This window comes from Delphinapterus leucas, chromosome 17, assembly GCF_059928025.1.
Source record: "Delphinapterus leucas isolate spDelLeu-1000000601 "Yukka" chromosome 17, BTC_Dleu_Yukka2, whole genome shotgun sequence".
Taxonomy (NCBI): Eukaryota; Metazoa; Chordata; class Mammalia; order Artiodactyla; family Monodontidae; genus Delphinapterus; species Delphinapterus leucas.
In genome coordinates this window covers 57,097,452-57,116,543 of record NC_143145.1, presented here as the reverse complement: position 1 = coordinate 57,116,543, position 19,092 = coordinate 57,097,452, and the positions used below count along the sequence as shown (strand labels likewise).

The window sequence follows — 19,092 nt, the reverse complement described above, 5'->3', positions numbered from 1 at the left end:
CATTCTACTGGATATGGAGGACCAAAAACTAACATAGATAGAATTTCTGTGGCCCCAGAGCATTATTTTAGACAGAGTAACATATGCTTGGGAATTCTACTGCTGCTGGTGCAGTAGTAGAGGAAGACTGAATGGATACTAAGGTGAAATTAACCCCCTGCGTTGACAGAAAACATAGTTTGGGAAGATCACTGAACTTTGTAGAGCAAAGAACTGGAGAGGAGAAAGCAACATGAGGAATGAGACCCAGAATCCTGCATAGGAGTCACCACGAGACTGTTGCTGAATACTCAGTGACATATCATAGGGCGAGTCCTTTCAAGACTACATAAAAAATGGACCAGGAAACTGTAACGTGGATGATTCTCAAAGCTCACAAAGAACTTGGAGATGTTTGAGTTCTGGCCAGCCAGATTCTAGGAGCCATATTGAATACCCAGAGTAGTCAGCTATAAATCAACCCACCAAAAAAAGCTTAAAAACAAGACTTAAAGAATCTAGCTGAGGCAGGTGTTGAAATTTTCCATGCAGTTCCCAATCATGTCAACAGTGTTTTTAAGGGTTTTTGTCACAAAGCCCTTGAAAGCAGAAGGCCCTCGACTACAAATTCTGAACAAATCAGAGTCCTTATGACTGGAGCAGCTGATCAAATTGCATATTCACTGCTGTACACTATTGGAAATGGATCTGTCTTTGGTAAAGACCAGCCTATAATTCTTGTGCTGTTGTATATTACTCCCATGATGGGTATCCTGGATGGTGTCCTAATGGAACTTCAAGACTGCCCATCCTTCCTGAAAGATGTCATCACAACAGATGAAGAAGAGATTGCCCTCAAAGACCTGGTTGTAGCCATTCTTTTGGGCTCCATGCCAAAAAGGGATGGCACAGAGAGGAAAGATTTACTCAAAACAAATGTGAAAATCTTCAAATGCCAGGGTGCAGCCTTGAAGAAATATGCCAAGAAGTCAGTTAAGGTTATCGTGGTGGGAAACCCAGTCAATACCAATGGCCTGATTGCTTCAAGTCCGTCCCCAAGGAGAACTTTCGTTGCTTGACTCTTTTGGATCACAGCCAAGCTGAATCGCTCTGTTAAACTTGGTGCTAAATTTGATGTGACTTCTGATGATGTAAAGAATGTCATCATCTGGGGAAACCATTCCTCAACTCAGTATCCAGATGTCAACCATGCCAAGGTGAAACTGCAAGGAAAGGAAGATGGTACTTATGCAGCTCTGGAAGATGACAGCTGGCTCAAGGGAGAACTCATCACGGCTGTGCAGCAGTGTGGTATTGCTGTCATCGAGGCTTGAAACCTAACCAGTGCAATGGCGGCTTCAAAAGCCATCTGTGACCACATCAGGGACACCTGGTTTGGAATCCCAGAGGGAGAATCTGTGTCCATGAGTGTTATCTCTTATGGCAACTTCTATAGTATTACCAGTGGTCTGCTCAATTAATTCCCTGTTATAATCAAGAACAAGACCTGGAAGGTTGTTGAAGTTCTCCCTATTAATGATTTCTCAAGAGAGGAAATGGATCTTTCTGCAAGGGAACTGGCAAAAAGAAAAGAAACTGCATATGAATTTCTTTCCTCTATCTAACTAGACAATCATTTTGATGTTTCTAAGTACCCCAACACTGAAGAATCTAAACGTTGTCTTTGACTCTAGTACCAAATAATAATAATGCTATGCTTAAATTACTTATGAAAATGACACATTTTAAAGATTGTGTGTTTCTTGATACAAATCTGTGACAGTTTATCATCATGCTGTTAGTGCTGCATTCTAAATAAAATATGTATTCCAAAAAAATCTAGACAATTATCAAGTAATCTAGCTGACAGAACAAAATTTCAGTTTAGCATTCTTTCAAAAAAAAAGATAAAGAAACAAAACCCAGAACTCAGCAAGCTCACACTTATGATGTCCAGCAGGCAATTAAAATTTACTAGACATGCAGAGAAGCATGAACATGTTTCTCATCCCAGAAGAATAATGTGACAATAGAAACAAACTAGGAAATGATATAAATGATGGTATTAGCAGACAAGAATGACAAAAGAACTATTGTAAACATGTTCAAGTATTTAAAGAAAAATGTGAATATAAAGAAGAGGAAAAGAGAAGATATTTTTAAAAACACCAAGTATACTTTTCTAGGGTTGAAAAATACAATATCTGAAATAAGAATTTTACTGGGTGGTCTTAATAGTAGATTAGATACTACAAAAGAAAAAAATCAGTGAAATTCAAGATATAGCAATCAAAAGTATCCAAACTGAAATGCAGACAGGAAAAAAAAAAACCTCTAGAAATAAACAAGTTGAAATATCAACAACAACAAAAACAGAACCTCAGTGGCCTACGGGAAAAAATTAAGTAGTAATTATCTAAATTATGTTATATATGTTTAATTACAATATATGTAACTGGAGTCCCAGGAGGAGCTAGAAAGAGGAGGCAGGAAAAATCATTGAAAGAAACAACAGCCAAAACTTTTCTAAATAAAACAAAATATAAACCCACAATTCAAGAGGTTTATCAAATCTTATGCAAAGTAAATACATAGCAAATTACACAAAAACACATAATAATCAGGTCACTCAAAACCACTGATAAACACATTCTAAAAGAAATAATAATGACAAAAGGTGCATTACTACAAAGAAATAAAAATTACTTCAGGCTCTTCATCAGAAACTATCCAACCCAGAAGACAATGTATGGCATTTTCAAAGAACAGGCATAAAAAAAAAAGTGATCAAACTAGAATTCTTTTCCAGCAAAAAAATTCCTTTGACAAATGGAAAGAGAAATAAAACTTTTTGGGCAAATGAAATCAGAGATACTTATTGCCAGTAGAACTTTACTACAAGAAATATTAAAGGAAGTCCCTTAGGATGAAGGAAATTGAAATCAGTTTGTAATTCAGATCCACACAAAGCAGTGAATACCACTGGAAAGGGTAAATAAAAAGTTTTTTTCATTTTTTAATTTTTCAAACGATAATTAATTAACACAAAACTGCTAAGAATATATTATAGAGGTTATAATATGTGCTGAACTTAAAATAACTATGACAACAATAGCACTAAGAAGAGGAAGGGAGAAATGGAAGTATACTATTGTAAATTTCTTACATTAAACATAAAGTGGTGTAATATTATCTGGAGTTAGACTGCATAAATTAAAGATGCATACTATAAACCCTAAGACAACCACTAAAAAACTACTAAGAGCTACAGCTAATAACTTAATAGTGGAGATAAAATTGAACATTAAAAACTACTTGTCTAATCGAAAATAAGGAGGAAAAGAGGAAAAAGAAACAAGATGGTACAAATAGAAAAGAAAATTTAAAAGGTAAATGGCATATACCCTGAGAAAACCATAATTCAAAATGAGACATGTACCACAATGTTCACTGCAGCACTGTTTACAATAGCCAGGATATGGAAGCAACCTAAATGCCCATCAACAGATGAATGGATAAAGAAGATGTGGCACATATATACAATAGAATATTACTCAGCCATAAAAAGAAATGAAATTGAGTTATTTATAATGAGGTGGATGGACCTAGGGTCGGTCATACAGAGTGAAGTAAGTCAGAAAGAGAAAAACAAAAGCCGTATACTAATGTATATATATGGAATCTAAAAAAAAAAAAAAATTGGTACTGATGAACCTAGTAGCAGGGCAGGAATAAAGACGTAGACATAGAGAATGGATTTGAGGACATGGGGTGGGGAGGAGGAAGCTGGGGCGAAGTGAGAGTAGCATTGACATATATACACTACAAAATGTAAAATAGATAGCTAGTGGGAAGCAGCAGCATAGCACAGGGAGATCAGCTTGGTGCTTTGCGATGACCTAGAGGGGCGGGATAGGGAGGGTGGGAGGGAGGCTCAAGAGAGAGGGGATATAGGGATATATGTATGCATATGGTGATTCACTTTGTTGTACAACAGAAACTAACACAGCATTGTGAAGCAATTATACTCCAATAAAGACGTATTAAAAAAAAAAAAGGCAGAGATGATTGTCCAGACTGGCTAAAATATCGAGGTTCAACTAATGCTGTCTACAAGAAAACTACTTTAAATATGAAGACACTGAATCATTAAAGAAAAAGATGGAAAAAGGTACCACACAAACACTAATCATAAGAAATCTGGAGTGGATATATTAGTATAAGAAAAATTAAATTTCAGAACAAGTAACCCTAACAGAGATTAAGAGGGAAATTATGTAATGATAAAGACTCCATAAAAATCTTAATGTGTAAACACCTAATGATAGATCTACAAAATACATGAATTGAGAGCTGAAAGAATTGAAAGGACAAAAAGTACATCTAGATTTATAGAGATTTCTTTATTCCTCAGTAATTGATAGAACAAGTAGACAAAACTCAGTAAAACTATAGAAAGCTTGAACAATACTGTCATCCAACTTGACCTAATAGCCATTTATAGAATAATCTTCACTCTCCCCAACAAGAGAATACACACTATTCATGTGCAAATGAAAAATTCACCAAGAATACTGGGGGATAAAACAAGTATCAATAATTTGAAAAGATAGAAATGCTAGAGTATATACTCTTACCATAATGGAGTTAAATTAGAAAACAATAACAAAAAGATATCTGGGAAATTCCCAAATATTTGGAAAATGTACAACAGATTTCCTAATAACTCATGGGTCAAAGAAGAAATCACAAGGACTATCAGGAAATATTTAGAACTAAATGAAAATTGAGATAAAATATATCTAAATTTTGGAGGTACATCTAAAGCAGTGATCAGAAGGAAATCTGTGCTCTAAGTACTTATGGTAGAAAAGCAATGAGATCCCAAGTGAATAATGTAAGCTTTCACCTTAATGAGCTAGAAAAAGAAGAGCAAATAAGTCCCAAGTAAGTACAAATGTGGCAATAATGAAGATAAAAGCTGAAATAAATAAAAGAGGAACAGGCAGTAGAATTAATGAAACTGAAGCTTCTTTTTTGAAGAGATCAATCAAATGAAATACCTTTAACTAAGCTTTCAAGTGAAAAAGAGAGAAAACATAAAATACTAACATGAGGAATAGACAATGAGACATCCAATATTAAACAAATGTTAAAGAATAATATATATTATAAATAACTTTAGGCGAATAAATCTGACAACTTAAATGAAATGGCAAAAAACCTTGACAGGCACAAATTTCCAAAACTGGCACAAGAAGAAATCGAAAATTAAATTGTCTTTTATCTACAAACAAAATTAAATTCATAATTTAAATTTCCTCAAAAAGGAGACTCCTGGCCTGGATAGCTTCATTGATGAAAGTGTTCATGTAAATCAACCATATTTCAATAAAAAATAAGCTAAAAATTGAAAAGCCTTTCAAACCTTTAGGAAATAGATAATAAAAATCGTATACAACTTCTTCAGAAAGTAGATAAGGAGCTTCCAAACTCATTTTATTGGGCCAGACTTACCCTGATAACAAACCTAGAAAAAGACATTACAAGAAAACTACAGACCAGTATTCCCAATGAACTTGGATTTCTTAATATTTTTAAAGTTTAGCTAGTAGAACCCAGCAACCTATAAAAAGTATAATACACCAAGAACAAGTCTAGTTTATCTCAGGAATGTAAGGTTGGTTTAATATTTGAAAATCAATCAATTTAATCCATCATCTCAACAATCTAAAAAGGAAAAAAAAACAAAAACATAAGATCATCTCAATAGATGCCCCTTGAAAGCATTTGGTAAAATTTAACACTCATTCATAATAAAAACTCTCAGCAAATTAAGGAAAGGAAGGGAACTTCCTCAACCTGGCAAAGGACATATGCAAAAAATCTAGAGATAACATCATATTTAATGGTACAACACTGAATGCTTTCCCTTAAAATCAGGAACAAGGCAAGGATGCTCTTTCTTACTACTTCTGTTCAGCATTATACTGTGCGTTCTAGTCAGTGGAATAAAATGGGAAAGGTAAATAAAAGCATACAGAATGGAAAGGAAAAAGTAAAACTCTCTTTATTTGCAGAGGTATGATAGTGAACATGAAAACTCCCAAGAAATCTATAAAACACTACTAGAACTAATAAATTCATTAGCAAGGTCTCAACACACTCCGCCAATATTAAAAAAAATCAAGTGTATTTAAATATACTATCAATGAACCATTAGAAAATGAAATTAAGAATCCATTTATAATAGCATTAAAAGCATAAAATACTTCAGGATAAGTATATGCAATACCAGTACTATCAAAAATACAAAACATTGCTAAGAGAATTTAGAGGAGACCTGAGTAAACTGAGATCTATACCATATTCATGGATGAGAAGACTCAGTACTGTTAATGTGTCAGTTCTTCCTAAATTGATCTACGTATTAGCAATCCCAAATTCCTGGAGGTATTTTTTCAAAAATAAAAATTAAATAGCTAATTCTAAAATTCATGTGCAAATGCAAAGAACCTGGTAGAGTCAAAATCATTTTGAAAAAGAACAGATTTGGTAGAGTCAAAATCATTTTGAAAAAGAACAGATTTGGAAGATTTACGCTTCCTGGTTTCAACACTTTCTAAAGTTATAGTAATCAATACAGTGTAATAAAGATAGGCTTATAGTTAAATGGAATGGATTAAAGAGTCCAAAAATAGACACTGAGTTTTCACCAGAGTTGCTAAAGCTAGTTCAGGGGGGAAAGGACTGTCTTTTCAACAAATGGTGTTGAAACAATATTATATCCATTTAGAAAAAAATTAACATTGACTCTTTCCTCATACCTTATGCAAAAATTAATTTGAAATGTATTATAGTCCCAAATGAAAAAGTTAAAACTAAATTTCAAGAAGAAAACATATTAAAAAATCTTTTCTCTATAGGAGTAGGTAAACTTTCTTACATATGTCATAAAAAGCATGAGTCACAAGACAAAGAGATGATAAATTGAAATTTGGCAAAATAAAAACTCTGCTCTTCAAAGGATATTGTTGAGAAAATGAAATGCGAGTTTAACTGTTCCTGTGTAAAAAATTTCTCCAAAGCCTAGTGACTGAAAACTACAATAAACAATTATTATTTCTCACAGTGTTTATGGATTAGGAATATGTGAATTGCTTGGCTGGCCAGTTCTGGCTTGGAGTGTCACATGAGATTGCAGTCATCTGAAGGCTGGACAGAGGCTGGAGGACTCATTTCTAAGATGCTGCATATGGCTGGTAAGTTGCTGCTGGCTGTTTATCAATAGGTCTTAGTTCCTCTCTGTATGGATCCTCCCAAAGACATTCTCTAGAGCAAGCAATCCGAGAGGGCAGGGTGCAAGCTACAATGACTCTCGTGACCTAGTCTTAGAAGTCACATGCCATCACTTTCACAATTCCTCTTGGAAAATCTGACATGGGTCCGCTCTAAAGGGGAGGAGACTGTATAAAAGTATAGACACTGGAAGGCCAAGATCAGTGGGGTCCTTCTTGGAGGCTGACCACAGCAAGCCACATTCTGAGAGAAAAGATTCACAACAAATGTATCTGACAAAGGATTGGTATATAGAACACACACTGAAGAGACAAAAATAATTTGAAATGGACAAAACATTTGAACAAACACTTCGCAAAAGAAAATATACAAATGAGCCATAATCACATGAGAAGATGCTCAACATCATTAGTTATCAGAGAAATAGAAATTAAAACACAGTGACTTACTGCTACTCACCTACTAGAATGGCTAAAATCAGAAAGGACTGACATTACCAAGTGTTGGAAAGGAAATAGAAAACTGGAACTCCCATACCTTGGTGGTGGGAATGTAAAATGGAACAACCACTTTGGAGAGCAGTTTGGCAATTTCTTATAATTAAATATATACTTACCATGTGACCCAACAATTCCATTCCTTGGCATTAGTTACCCAAGAAAAATGAAAACATATGTCATCACAAAGAACTTTAACCCAATGTTCATAGAATCTTCAGTCTTTATAGCCAAAAGCTGGAAACAAATTAAATGTTCGGCAATAAGACAAATATAAAAAAATTTGGCAAATCCATACAATAGAAATAATAGTCAGCAATAAGAAAAGAAGCAACTACTGCTACACAGAACAACAGGAATGAATCTTTAAAATATGCTGAGCTGAAGAAGCCAGACACGAAAAAGTACACACTGTCTGATTCCATTTACACCAATCCTTTGAAAAAGTAAAGTTATTCTCTAGTGACAGAGAGCAGATTGGTGGTTGCCTAGGACCAGGGGTAAAACACGGTAAAGCAGCAACCAGATGAGCAAAGGATATGAAACAAGTGTATGTGAAAGAAAGAAAATTTAAGGTGCCGGGAAAACAGGTTAGTGAAGGTTTTCTCATCTTCAGTATTATTGCCATTTTGGATCTGATAATTCTTTGCTTGTGTGTGTGTGTGTGTGTGTGTGTGTGTGTGTGTGCTGGCCTGTGCACTGAAGGATGTTTAGCACTCTCTGGCCTCTACCCACAAAATGCCAGTGGAAATCTCCCCCAGCTCCCTAGCTGAGATAATAAAAAATGTCTCACAACATTTACAAATGTCCCCTGGGATACAAGATAGTCCCCAGTTGAGAACCACTGGGTTAGTGTATTTATTATGTATTGTTGCATAACAAATTATCCCCCAAATTTAGTGGCTTAAAACAATGAACATTTATTACCTCACAGTTACTATGGGTCAGGTATTTGAGAATGATTTAGTTGGGGTTTCTGGTTCAAGGTCTCTAATGAGGTTGCAGTCAAGATGTCTGTATTATCCAAAGCCTGACTGAGGCTGGTGGATCCACTTCCAGGATGGCTTCATATACATGGAGACTGGCAGGAGGCCTCATATCCTTGCTGGTTGTTGGCAAGATATTCAGTTCCTTGCTATGTGGGCCTCTGATAAGGCTACTTGATATGTCTTCATGACACGGTAACTGCCTTCTTCAGAGCAAGTGATCTGAGAGAGAGTAGAGAGGAGCCACAATACTTTTTTAAGACCTGCTCTTGGAAAGTACATACTGTCACTTTTGCTGTATTGTATTCATTAGAAATAAGTCACTAGCGCACTAATGCCTTTCCTTATGCAATCATGTGTGGGAGAAGAGAATGAACTCAGAGTAATGGCATTGCAATCCTGTTTCTACTTGAGAGTAAAATTCTGATGAAAGAAAAAAAAAAAGAAATAAGTTGCTAAGTACAACCCACATTCATTTGAAAGGGAATTAGACTCCACTTTTTGAATGGGGGAGTATTGATGAAGTTGTGGGTGTATTTTAAAACCATCATAGTTGGAGAAAGATTCTTTAACAAATGAGCTGGGGGAGACCATGAGAAAGAAAAGGTAGATCATCACACCAAAATAAATCTGAAAGGATTAAATTATTTAATGATAAAGCAAAATTATCAAACATGTAGAAAAAAGTAAAGGCAGATAAATAACATGATCTCAGGATGGCAATGAAGTTGCAAAGCAAAAAATAATAGAAGAAAACAAAAATGGAAAAGATTAATAATTTTATATCTACATTGTATAAAGCGACTTTTTGTGAATATCCTAGCAAGAAAATGGACAATGGACAAACAATGAGATACCATATTTGCCCTGTGATGAGAATACACCAAGATGAGAATATACCATGATGATTTTGGCACAGTGAAGAAGGACAATCACATATTCTCATATAGTGCTGTGGGACAATTGAGAATGACAATTATAATATCAGTAATTTATTGATCATGTGCCACATAGTTCTAGGTATTTTATTTGTAGCAACTCATTTTCTTTTAATGACAACATCATATGGTAGCATTATACCTATTTTCTGGTTGAGGCACAGATTAAGGACTTTGGCCAAACCTCATAGCTCATAGGTGGCAGAAGTGTTGACTTACCCAGCTGCCACGATAGGCACAGTGCCTCAGGCTCACCATACTTTTAGAGACCCATAAAATGTTTTAATTTCTTTTAAAATCAGAAAGAAAAAAATGAATGCTTAGGTCAAAGAAAATGTTTTAATGTACAATATCAGTATGTTGTCTTTATAACAATTCAGTTATAAATATAATTTTAAATATTATTTTATGGAAGAAGAGACCCACAAAGTAAAAGTATCTAGGATTCATGAAAATAGGAATCTGGCCCCAGGTGGCAGATCTGGGTTTTTATCCCAGGCAGTGTGAACCTAGGCCTAAGTTCTTCCTGGAAGGTAACTTGCCAATATGTTTCAAGAGGGTTAAAATTGTTCACACTTTCGATTACTTTTAAGGATGTAAATTAAGGCAGTAAGTAAGGACATGGGCAATGATGTATGAAAAGATATTTGTAATAGTGTTCATTTGAACACCAAAGAAATATTTAATAATGAAAGGCTGGTTCAATGTTTGCTGTCAACGTAAGGGCCTAGGTGACTACAAGGAACTTCTGAATGGAGCTCACCTGAGGCAGAAACTGAGGACTTGGGAGAGCTGGAAGTAGAGCGGGAAGTGGGAGGAGGCATGTGTGCACTCTGCAGATGGAATGTAGACCTCTGCTGGGTATGCATAGGTTATGTCTGAGAGTGCACTTGGGAGCATGTTCTTGAATTTATTTTTAAAGGAGCTGGACAATCAAAAAGGTGAAGGAAAGGTTAGAGGAAACAGTACCCTTCAAAGTAGAGATGAGTGAGCACAATCAGGAACTCTGAAGAGTTTGTCATAACAGGAGAGACAGAGCATATGAGAATGAAAGAAGCCTTGAAGACCATGTTAACTTTTGTCTTGAAAGCTCTGATGAGCCAATGAAAGATTTTAAGCAGTGGAGTGATGGGCTCAGATGTATGTTTTAGAATAATCATTGTGGATACAGTATGCATCAGACCCAGGTAGGAAGTCAGAGGGTAGAAACTGATGGAGTGGAGAGGAAGAGAATGTGCATTTGCATTTATTCAGTCAAGAGATATTTATTGAATCCTACAAATACTCACGGAATGCCAATGTTCTTGGTACACAATTCTTTCAAAGGTTTAGTTAAGACGGAAGAAGAGAGAGAACTAGAAAGAGGTTTAAAGGCAAGGGAAAGTTTCATACAGAAAAGTCTTAAACATGATTATGCGGAAGAGTTGTACTCAACATAAAGGATGAGGTTAAAGATATGCCAGGGAGGGCCTTACAGGAGGGAGCAGTCAGTGGAGAGTTTCGGTTGGAGGGGAGCAGGGACAGCCAGCCTGAGATAGAGGAAAACTAGTAAGCTTGGGTGTGGGTGTAGGTAATTTGTGGGGTTTGGGTGAAGCATCTGGCAAAAATTGTAGAAATCCATGCTGGATGACCTTTTTTATCTCTCTGAAGTAGAGGAACAGGTCATATGATGAGTAACGTGGTCGTTACTTTCTATTTGCAGGGTGGCCTTGGTTCTAAAAGCAAGGCACAGAACCAAGAGCTCTTCTCCAGGCTAATTGACTCATTTGTATAAATGGGGATAATAGGCCCTTCTTTATGGAACTGCTGTATTCATTAATTGCACAGACACATGCACTTGCTCAGTATTAGTTCTATCATTGTACTCTTGTGGGGTTGGGGTAGTGAACGTTTTGGTTACCAGTAAAAGTGGACTGCAACTCTTCTGGTATGACCATCTGCTAAATGCAATTATTTACTCTTGCAATGGGTTGTAAGTCAAACACTCAGCTAGGTCAAGGAGTATTTATTAACAGCCCCCTTTTGCCGTAAAACGTTCAAGAAAAGAACGCCAGTGCCCCAAGGACCTTACTGAAAGTCATGCGCGGGTCCGGCCGCGAACCGGAAAGTCAAGTCAGCAGCACCCACCAAGACTTACTGAAGCCTCTTCCCAAATCTCGGCGACGTCCCCTCCCCTTCCACAGGTTCAGGCCTCGCCCCCTCCCTCCCATTGGCTGGCTCTCCCCCTCCCTCGACCGCTCCGAAGACCCGGAGAAGCGGAGTCTTCCAAAGGCATCCTCGGGTCTCCCTCGCTGCGCATGCTCGCGGGAAGCCGGATTCCGGGTCCGGAGTTGTAGGCTCTGGGAGGCCGCGTCGCTGAGCGCGGGGTCGAGCCGGCAGGGAGGCGCGCGCTCCGGGCGCGGCGCGCTCCCGAGGAGGGAGGCGTGGGGTCGGCCGGAGGTGGCGCGTGGCCGGGGTGGGGGTGGGGGGAGGGTCGGGTGTCGGCGAGCGCGGCAAGCGGGTTCCGAGTGGCTGCAGGCGGCCTGGGCTGCCGGGGCCGACGCCTGGGTGGCTGTCGCCGCCGCGCCTGCTGCGAGATGGCGATCTTGGGCACGGAAGGGTGAGGGCGCCCGCCGGTGGAGGAGGCGCCGCTGCCGTGGCCGCCGGGCCGCCAGGAGCCGACGGCTTCGCGCCGGGTAAGGACGCCGCGGCGCTGGGCTAGGGGCGGGGGTCGCGGGCGGGGCGGGGGCTCCGGGGGCACGGGCCGGGAGCCTCCGCGGCGGTGCCCTGAGCCCGGCACGGTCCGCCGCGGGGCGGGACCCTCCGAGGGCAGTCGGGGGCCGTCCGCGCCGCCCTGGCTGCCTACTCCAGCCCGGGGGCTGGGAGTTTTCTGGGGTGGGGTCACGGGTCCTGCCCCGAGTTGGCCCTGGCACAGGCCTGAGCTAATGATACTGGAGCGGAGAAAAGTGTTTCCGTGACTCGGCAGCCGCAGTTCTCAAGCTTCCTTCCCTTCTTTTCTCTAACACCGCTCCAAGAAAACCCTAATATATGGACTTACTCCCAGTGCCCTGACTTTCCCCGCAGTCCCACCGTCCCAAACCGAGGACTCCCCGCCTTAGAACGCCTTTTTCTGACGTGTTTTTATCACTTCTGGTTCTTCACTGACTCTGCAGCCGCCCCCCCTACCCCCCGCCCAACACAACCCCCACCTCCACCTTTGTGACCTGGTAGGTCCCAGTGACCTTGCAGTTTTCACTAGTCCTTATCTAATCTGTGACTTGGACCGTCTCCTTTCATCCTTTAGACATTTAAAAAATTTTGTACTTTACCCGTTGCTTTTACAGGCTTTAAATGACTAGTCTTGTGCACAGCCCTTTCTTTGCTCCATCAATACGGAGTTGAGCCCCCTTTGCTCCCGCGATTATATGAAACCTTCATTACCAAAGAAGAGAAGTATCTGTTATTTTGACATTTTTACTCTTCCAGGATAAAATATTTTTCAGGGGCTTGATGTGGCTTTCTTTTTCTGTTTGATTGGTTTTTATCTTTTTGTGTAGTTAGTGTGCAAAATGTGAGTTCCTGCCTTAAAATGTTGTTGGTAATAATAGTGTAAAAGAATAACGTCCAGAGTTATCTTCCCCCTCTTTGGTTTCTTTTGCCTGAAATACCTGGTGTACAGTTGTATGCAGGTTTCTGCAAGAGTTCATGCTTATGTATAAACCCACTTTACCTGTCTAGTTAAGTCTCTGTATGTATTATGCAAGCAAAATGGACCTTTTAAAGAAGAAAAGCATTCTTTTATTTATGTGACTTGTTTTTACTCATAAAATAGATAATTATCGGTGGTTGAAATTATCACTTTTCATGAATGGTTAATATTTTTTAAATTGAATACTTAGTGGCCAAGTATTGGAAGCTCTTCAAATTGAGAAGTATAAAGTATGTGGGGGAACAGATCTTTCTGAAGTGGCTTATTAACACTTTCAAATAGTTCTTCCCTTCAAATGCAGTTATATGACCTATAACATAAGGGCTTTGAAAAGCAGTAACTAAAGGTTATGTTTTTGGAAGCCTGGTATGATAGAGGATATTGCATGTAAGATCTCTGCTTCAAGAGATAGTAATCTGCTTACCCCGTGAAGGCTGAAATTTCTTCTACTGCCTTACACAATTATTAAGCATCTACTGCATGACTGCGGTGGATTTGGGGGAATATAAAGATGAGGGTGATAACAGTTTCTGCCCTCACAGACTAGTTAGGCAGGTAAGACTATACACAAATGCCTCATTTGTCTTTTAAGACATAGTTACGTTTCATACTGAATTCACATTCAGAGGGTGTAGAGCTCACATCTCATAGGGGGGTTATTTCATAGAGCTTCTGGTTTTTGAAATCTTTGGGTTGAAGTATGACTATAGACTTTCGATAGGCTGGGAAAGGTAATCCAGGCAGAGAGAAGGGACTAAGAGAGCACAGAGTTCATACATTTAGGGAGAGGCAAGTATGTTTGGATGGAATATAACGTATTTGTACCAGTATAATGAGTGGTAAAGCTTAAAGTAAAAATTTGGACCAGTTTATGGATTGCTTTTGGTGCTGGGCTTATGACCTTGGATTTAGTAGGCGATGAGGGTTATACAGATGATTTTTGAGTTGGGAATGAAACGATTAAACCTTTGTTTTCATAGGATTAATCTGGCAGCAGCTTGTGTGAATTGAAGTAGAGGGAACCTGAAGGTAGAACGACTTCTTTCTTCATTGCTGTGGTCATAGGTGTGAGGGTCTGAACTCTGGAGGCAGTAATAGGAATTGAGGAAGGAATGGAGGAAGGAAGTACAATAGACAGAATTTGATGATGAGAGAGAAAATGAAGAAAGTAAAAATAACTGAGATTCTGGTCCAGGTTGATTGGGAGAATAGTGGTACATTTTGAACAACATCAATTGGAAGCTTTATCTTCAGCGTATGTGTGGTACTTTACAGCAGTAGTTCTCAGCCTCTGGGGGATTAGTAACTCTTGGTGAAACTAAAGAAATCTGCTGACCTGGAAAATTTCCATATGCACCTGTGCTTTGTGGATATAATTTTAGGGGAGTCTCTGGACCACCTAAATCTCATCCATGGAACCCAATGGGTTGAAGCAGTGCTTAGAATTACTGGGGGCCTTTTAAAACTATTGAACCTTCAAATGCTTCCATTTACCAATAAGAACCTCTGCTGTAAAGACATATTGTATGTACACCTAGAGACAATATCTCCTTAGACTTGTGTTGTGGTTTACAGCTTACAGAGAATATTGCCTAACTTATCTTATTTGCTATTCTATTACAGAACAGACTAGTCCAAGAGGTTAAATGATTTGTCCCAAGCATTTCAGTTAGCAAGTGGGTAAAGTAGAATCAGGAGTTGATTGACAGTGATGGTTTTCTTGTATGGAGATATGTGCAACAGATTTACCATCAATTGGATGTAGTCACTGCCTTTAAGTGACCTCATCAGTAGGGACTAGATGGATCCTGGGAGGTTCCTTTCAGTTCTTAACATTTTGTGATTCTTGGGTTTTAGATTTTTATTGGACTATCTGTACCTTTCTTGTTTTCCATGTGCAGGAGAGCTGGTGAGGCTGAGGGATGAATTGGGTGTATGGAGAGCAGACAGAAATATCAGAACAGTCATGTTCTCATTTATTTCCTTTGTATCTCAGTTTGGGTTGGAGAGGTGGGGCTGGAGGGGAAGTAAGTGAAATAAGGAACTTTAAGAACTTTTATCTTCTCTATTCCCTGAAACTACTTCTTCATTCAGGAACCCTTTATCAAGTAAAAAGTAAAACTTTACAGAATAATGAAGTGCAGAGACCTAGTCAGTGAATTTTTTCATTGGATTAAGTAGCTAACTCTGGTTAAATTATTACAGAGGAAGGCTGAGAACTACCGCTGTAAAGTACCACACATACGCTGAAGATAAAAATTCCAATTGATGTTGCTCAAAATGTACCACTATTCTCCCAATCAACCTGGACCAGAATCTCAGTTATTTTTACTTCCTTCATTTTCTCTCTCATCATCAAATTCTGTCTATTGTACTTCCTTCCTCCATTCCTTCCTCAATTCCTATTACTGCCTCCAGAGTTCAGACCCTCACACCTATGACCACAGCAATGAAGAAAGAAGTCGTTCTACCTTCAGGTTCCCTCTACTTCAGTTCACACTACAAGCTGCTGCCAGATTAATCCTCTGAAAACTAATTATGGTTAAAGCATAATTTGATTAGTAAACAGTTGACTTTTCTGCATCTATAGGATTGTCTTCCTGGCAGGGAACCAGAGCAGGTTATTACATAGTATCTGTTATAGCCCTAGAAAGTTTGATTCTGTAATTATTAGAAAGGCTAGGATCTTTTTTACTCTTTCTGTAAAAATATGATGTACTTATAACAAGCAGTGGAAGGCAGTAAATTAGCCTTAATAGTGGTTTTTGAAGTAACCAGTTACTAATACATAGTGGAGAGAAAATGTCTAACAAAAAGCACATACATAGATGATTTTTTACTCTTTGCTGGCATTAAGAAGAATATCATATTTTATATATTACAGTATTTTACACTTTTTCAGCATGGTTGCATATACGTCATCATTTGATTCTCATGAAAATTGATCAGTAGGTGTGTAAGGAGATAATTCCTTTTTAGATGAAGACACTGAAGCTCAAAGAAATTAAAAAATGTAAAATTTCCAGGGTATATGGCTAGCAAGTGGCCAAAATTAGAACTAGAGCTAAAACCTATTTTTTTTGTTCCTGAGTCAGTATTCTTTTCCCACCAACTCTTCATCTAAAATGGGAATTTAACTGAAGGCTCTGTGTGAGAAGTTTGAATTTACCTGTTTGGAATCTGTTAAACTTTTTTACTGTGTAGATCTGAGCTTGTTTATTTCCTCCTTTGTGTGAAAATGGTAACCTCATTGTAGTGGCTATCGGTAGGTAAATTTGAAAATTTTAAGTATTTATCACAGTTATCCTCCTATCAAGGAAAAAGCAAAAGGTGATTTCTTGTCTGAAAAAGTACATTGGTGAAATGTAGGGATTAATACCCTTTTGAAAATTTGTTGATTTTTAATTCAGGTGTTTTTACAGATGGAGTTTGTTCGTTTATAAAAGTTTTGTCTATGAAAATTTGTATTTTTGGAGCAATCAGGATCTGATTTTCAAAAGTACATATCATGATATTCTGTGGTTTTTACCAGTACATAAAAAGCTTTATCATGTAAAAAGAAATTTACCTTAAAAAGCTCTTAGTATACATTTTAAATTCATATGTTTAAATGACTGTTTTTGGAGTATGTTTTGTAAAACTATTTGTCAGATAGTTCCTAAGGTATGAGAAAGACCAGCATCTGTCTTGATGTTCCTTAAATCATTTGTTCATAGCGCATCGTGGTGTCCCTGCTGCCTGTCATTACACCCCTCCTTTTTTCCTGGGTTTTGAACAAATTAGGCAAAAAGACAAGGAACCAGGTGAGCATTGTTTTGGTTATTTATTGCTGTGTGACAAAAAAACCTGAAACTAAGTGACTTAAAACAACCAGGATTTTTGGCTTTTTGTTTTGTTTTGTTTTTGGCTCACGGGTTTGCTTTCCTGGGCTGGGCTCATTTGGGCAGTTCTGCTGGTTTTGCGGGTGGTCACTTTAATAGCTGGCTTTCAGCTGCATGCTAGTCTTCTCTCTCTTTCTTTCTCTCTTTCTCTTACTCTTTCTCTTTTACCACATAGTCTTGTCTCAAGGCCACTTCTCTCCATGTGGCCTTTCCAGAAGGATTGCTGGCCTTACATGGTGGCTTAGGGCTTCCAGGAGTGCAAAAACAGAGGCAACCAGGCCTTCTTAAGACATAGGCTTGGAACCAGCATAGCCTCATTTCTGCCACATTCCGTTAGTTAAAGCAAGTCATAGGTCCAGCCCAGATTCAAGGGAAAGGGACTAGACAAATATGTGAATCCCGGGATTACACCACACAGCTGTATTACCCCAAAATGGGGCTTCTGGAAGAACTGTTTTGGAAGCTGGGACTTGAGCTGCCTGGTACTTTTAGTACTTTGAGTCTAGGCCTGTCAGAGGGAAAGCTGAATCTAAAGTGCAAATGATAGCATGTTTGGCTTATTACACAAATAGGAATAGTCAACACTTCTGGGGTAGAGAAGAGGAGAAAGTTTTGGGTCTCTGGGGTTTGACCCAGTATGTTACCATAATGGGGCAGGATTGACTTGCCATACTTGAGGGCAAGACAGTGCAGGACCCAGAGCCCAGGCTGCTCTGAAACGGTTCACTCTGGCCTTGACTAGCCTTGAGCAAACTGGTGCCTCACAAATAGTATTTTCTGTTTGCAGTGTCTGGGAAAGTTTGGGATAAGCCACCCTTCCTTGGGAAAGAGTCATTATAGTGGAGAAAATATTCTTTCCTTGTGGAGACTGGAATGGAAATCCTGTCTGCTTAGCGAAATGTAAGGAATGAGGCAATGCTCATCCTTCCCAGGAACAGGTAGGTTAATTGATTGCTAGCTGGTGTTTTCTCACCTTATCGTTATCTCATTATCACTTAATCTCAGTAGTATCTTTTTTTTAGTGCAAGTTATATGCTGAATAATGTTATGGCTAACTGTGGCATGAAGAAAATGTGTGTTTTGTTGTTATTACATTATAGCTTTTGAGTGGAATAATGAATCAATATATTACATTTAAAGAATTTAGGTGTAGATTTGGAGCATTTTTGAATTTTGAATAGATTAAAAGATGGGCCCCTGCCTCCTAGTGCAAAACTCTTTGCAGATTTCTGAATATAGTAGTATGTTGGCTGTTGTGGGCAGGACTTGGTGATTGAGTGTACTGAGAAACATTATTTATATACATAGGAGAGGCTAGGGCACAAAGAAAGGTGTAGATAGAGTTACCTTAAGGTGTTTCTTCATGGCTCTCCTCCCTGCCCTAAATTACAGGAGTGGTTTAAAAATGTACTAGCATTAACAGAATTGTAGGTGTGATACCTTTTTAACTAAGGAAAACAAGATCTTTTGATAGCTGTTTAGTATACCCATAATTAGGACTACATAGGATGAGTAGAAGCAAACTGACTTGAGTCCTGACTTGACGTAGGATATTCCTGTTAAACCTTAGCTCCAACTTGCCAAGATGAACTGCTCTTTGTGTTCAGTTAGCGTGGGGAGGAGAATTAGTCAAATGAACTTGCTGTGTATAAATTAGGGCATACTTTATCTTAGAAGTAAATAAAACTACATCGTTCTGCTCTTAAAGTTTAAGAATTAAAGGCGTTCCCGCATGTGGGTCAAGAGCTGTAGCTTTAAAGTCAGGCACAGCTGTAGCTTTAAAGTCAGGCACAGCTGTAGCTTTAAAGTCAGGCACAGCTGACT

General features: G+C 38.5%; 1 protein-coding gene and 1 pseudogene across 6 annotated transcripts in view; both read left to right on the top strand.

Annotated features, from left to right (window-relative positions):
- Window positions 1-479: 479 nt before the first annotated feature.
- LOC111164961 (malate dehydrogenase, cytoplasmic pseudogene) lies at window positions 480-1,604 on the top strand (annotated as a pseudogene).
- Window positions 1,605-12,157: 10,553 nt separating this feature from the next.
- The window catches only part of WWP1 (WW domain containing E3 ubiquitin protein ligase 1), a 117,273-nt gene continuing 110,338 nt past the window's right edge, over window positions 12,158-19,092 (top strand). For 4 of the 6 annotated variants that reach the window (XM_089898994.1, XM_022555059.3, XM_089898990.1 and 1 more), the window contains exon 1: window positions 12,158-12,374. The gene's annotated coding sequence lies outside the window, so the exon portion shown is untranslated. Of the gene's footprint in view, window positions 12,375-17,103; window positions 17,191-18,055; window positions 18,207-19,092 lie in introns of all 6 variants that reach the window. The other 2 variants (XM_089898991.1, XM_089898992.1) reach the window with 2 other exon arrangements.